At 40.0% G+C, this 4,093-nt stretch overlaps 1 long non-coding RNA gene across 1 annotated transcript in view; it reads right to left on the reverse strand.

The window, feature by feature from the left end:
- Window positions 1-283: 283 nt before the first annotated feature.
- Window positions 284-4,093, reverse strand: part of LOC106728340 — a 6,761-nt gene continuing 2,951 nt past the window's right edge. Inside the window, exons 2-3 of the long non-coding RNA XR_001364640.1 lie at window positions 1,288-1,292; window positions 284-375 (exon numbers count right to left, since the gene is read on the reverse strand). This is a non-coding gene — a long non-coding RNA (uncharacterized LOC106728340). The remainder of the gene's footprint in view (window positions 376-1,287; window positions 1,293-4,093) is intronic.

Raw genomic sequence — 4,093 nt, forward strand, 5'->3', positions numbered from 1 at the left:
TTTATTAGTCACGGTTTTAATCTTTTTTTTCCCTATCTTCTTAAAGAAGTCCCTTTAGCCCCACCAGTGTGGGTGGCTCAGTGGTTGAGCATCAACCCAGGAACTGGTGGAGTTGATTCCCAGCCAGAGCACATGACAGGTTGCAGGCTGAGGAGCGTAGGAGGCAGCTGATTGATAACGTTCCTCTCACCGATGTCTCTATATCTCTATCCCTTTCCCTTCCCCTCTCTCTAAATATCAATAAAAACATATTTTTAAAGTCCCTTTAACATTTCTTGTAATATTGGTTTGGTGGTGATGAACTCCTTACCTTTTTCTTGTCTGGGAAGCTCTTTATCTCTCCTTCAATTCTAAGTTGTAGCTTTGCTGGATAATCTTGGATATAGGTCCTTGCTTTTTATCACTTTGAATATTTGATGGCAATCCATTCTGGCTTGAGAAATGTAATTTTTAATCCTCATCGTAATAAATCCTCACCTGCTCCCAAATTCTGGAGAGACAAGGCTGTTACATACTGACCTTTAAAATGCCAGCACAGCCTGGCCAGTGTGGCTCAGTGGATGAATATCAGCTCATGAAAAAAACCCTCCAGCTTAGAATTTCAGCTTTTCCTTAATTCCATGATCTATCCCCAATTTTTCAATAATTTATTTTTAGCTTAAGTTAGTTTCTGTTGCTTGTAACCAACCAAAGCAAATGGGGGAAAAAATCACTCAATAGATTTTTAACTGAAGCTAAAATTTATAATAAAATCAACATTAAATTTAGAAGTATATGTTATAGAATAATATTTAGCTGCATTTAAAAGGAAAGAATGTTGGTATCAAGAGTCCTTTAGCTGCTACCTATAACTTTAAAATACCCTAGAGTCCAGTCCTATGTATGTAAGTCATACTATTGACAGCAGGACTAATTTTTTTCATCCCCTTCTTGTAAATTCTATTATTAACTTGGTATTCCATATTTTTCCTAAATTATAGCCAGTTCTATTCACTATTGTTTTGTGGTTTATTTCAAATTGATTGCAAGACAAATGTAATGATCATTAAACTAGAAAAGAACATGATAAGGTTTCTGAAAGTAGGTTAATTTTACCGGGAGTCTGTATGTGATGTATTTAAAATACACTTTTTTCTTTCCCAAAAGAAATAATATCAAATTATTTCTTGCTCTAATAAATCATTATGTAAAGTTATTTTTTAAAGAACTGAGTAATTTTCCTGTCACTCTAAAGTGCATGCTAAAATAGAATTATATCAAGCAAGATTTAGCACAGTTGGAAATAACGTAATCTTTTAAAACAGAATTAGTATCTTTGTATCTGAAATGAGCAAAAGTATAAGTATGTCACAGGTATTTCCTTAGCCCATTCTTTGTGTATAAATGTTCAATGATTATGGTCTCCTGAAGTGCTGAGATAGATGTTGGTCCCTTTGCTTAGCCTGATGAGGTCATGTGGAACTGTTTGCTGCAAACCTGGAGTGAGACATAAAATGAAGAAACACTGAAAGGACACCCTGAATATGAGATCACAGAAGAATTTTGGAGAAAATATTAGTCTTGTTATATACAAACTCTATCAAGTTCAATTATTCACAAGCAGAGAATGTGAAATTGCTGATTATCCATGTGGATTTCAGAAGCATTGTCAGACCCCATTATTCCAGCTCCCCAAATCATCCTCACCCATTTACTTACTGATTTCTGGAATTCCACCAGACATCCTGTGTCAGCTCTTTGGCTTGAAATTGTGTCCGTTGTTAAAAAACAAATGCCACTCAGTTCTGGGATTAATAATGGTTTAGGAACTTGGCCCCATGGGAAGAACCTCTGCTTTAATCCTTCCTCAATCACATGCTATGCTATAGAAACACCTGCAGCAGGTTTAGGTTCTAGTGGTACATGCCACAGCACTGATTATTTTATAAGAGCTCTTTGAGAGAAGACAATCCTCCCAACATTCTGCTCCACAAAGAAAGGTTCAGACATCTTCTTTCAGATCACACCTTGACCATCCCCAGGCGGGATCAGAACTTCCAAAGACCCAGACCACATCATCCCCAAGTCAGTGCAAGACTTTTCCTCTTAATTTCATCTCTTTGCTCCTTTAGATCCATTTTGTTTCAGAGGGCCCTAAGCCATCTCAGTGGTCCTTCTCAACAGGACTCCCTAATGCTGACTCTTTCAGGGTGTAGGGTTTGAGATATTAGTTCTTTCTATCCTGGGAGACCCTGGTTTCCTTAAACCAATTGGTCAACCTCCTCCCCAAAGTCTTTACTTTCTGGTTCAGATTGCTTCCCAGTTTTTGAAGAACAACAACCAACTGTGATATCTGGCCAAAATGAAAACTATCAGGAGATGCAGAGAGTGTTGTGACCGGTGACAGAGTTTGCTCTAAAGTAGCAGGTATTCTTTCTGTTCCCACCAGTCTTGTCCACTTTAGCAAGGTAGCAGTGAAAGTAGAAGATCAAGACGATGCCAGAGCAACAGATGGGGGGGTCTTGGGAAGTCATGCACAACCAGGGGTAGGGGATCTTGTTTAGGAAAAGCAATGCCTGGCAATGAGCTGAGATCCAGGTGATAGAATAGAAGAGGAAAGGGATATCAAAGGGGTCGAAAAAGCATGCATGAGATATTCTAGCACAAAAAGGGAACAATTTCCTCAATGTACTAGTTGACTGGGACAAAGGTTAGGGTTTAGTTGCACTTATTCACAATTGTCCATCTAAATTTTTTATTTTTAAAACAAAACCTACATTGATTGATTCATAAGACCAGAATATTTCAAAATGTAGAGTAAGAATCGCAGACTCCTATAACAACATTAGCAGGGACCTTAGACTTTATCTAATTCTCCACTAACTCCCTGTGTTGAACATTTCTCTGCACCATCCCTGATGAGGCTGCCATAGCCCCTCCTTGGACATCATTCCCTCAAATAGCAGCACATTTGGATTGTTAGATCAAATTGTCAGATTGGTAGACTCTCTAGAAGAGTCCAAAATGGATGGACTCAATGTCCCCACATCACCACTATTCAGACGTCTGCATCTCAGATTAAAGCAAATCATGTCACAGTCTATGAGCAGGCACGGTCTACACTAATAGTTTTAGGTGTGACTCCAAGAAGAGATGAAAAAACAGGAGTACTTTGTTATTGCACAGTGTGTATCTCCTCAGGGACTATTTTCAAGTATTCAGATGATTCTGAAGGGAGAGTATGCCAAGGGAAATAATGCATTTTCCCTATGAAACCAGAATTGAGATGGGGTGTCATATACACACATGCACTGAGTCCTGATTCTATTCCGTCAACTCATATTAAGCTCATACTGTGGGCAAGACTTTACTGCTCAGAGACAAAAGGGTTCAGCACTCAATGGGCTAGTCTACAATTCAGCAGAAGACATTTCTATGGTCCCAGCTCTTCTAAGATATACCCCATCGCTCTCAGAGGTCACAAGAACTGCTTAATTCTCTTGCAGCTTAGGGGCTTGGAGCAGAGATCAACAGAGGTGTGCTGGCAGAAAGCTGGGTTTTCCAGGAGTCGGCTATTGGAGGTGCTGTGTCCTGAACCTGCACCTTCAGTGTCTCTGTACACCCGACCTCACTTGTGTTCTCTTGGGCAGAACATGGGGAAAATGTATCTGAAGGGAGCAGGAACTAACGACACGAGGAAATGAAGAATTTCAATTACCTACTGTTTCCATGCTTCAGGGATTTTTTTTTTTCATTTAAAGCCATGCAATATGGAACAAAGAGCCCTGAATACAACTGATTTCAAAGGGATGCAGAACTTGCTGTGATTCTCTAATTCAAACACGCTGGAGCTGCCAGCTGGCAGACAGTGCAATCCAACTGAATAAGGAATAAGGCAGGACTCTGGAGGAGACATCCCCGCGGAGCCACTAGAGGGGGACCGCAGCACCATGAGCAGCGGGATACTCCAGCTCACACCACACAGGAGGATGCCACAGGAGGCTGCCTGTTGCATTACTTTTGTCCTTTACAATTCTTGACCCACGGATTTCTGCCTCTTATACGTCCACAAACAGTAGAGCACGCAGTGCTTATATTATATATCCTTATATTA

The sequence above is a fragment of the Myotis brandtii genome, unplaced genomic scaffold (genome assembly GCF_000412655.1).
Source record: "Myotis brandtii unplaced genomic scaffold, ASM41265v1 scaffold596, whole genome shotgun sequence".
Classification (NCBI taxonomy): domain Eukaryota; kingdom Metazoa; phylum Chordata; class Mammalia; order Chiroptera; family Vespertilionidae; genus Myotis; species Myotis brandtii.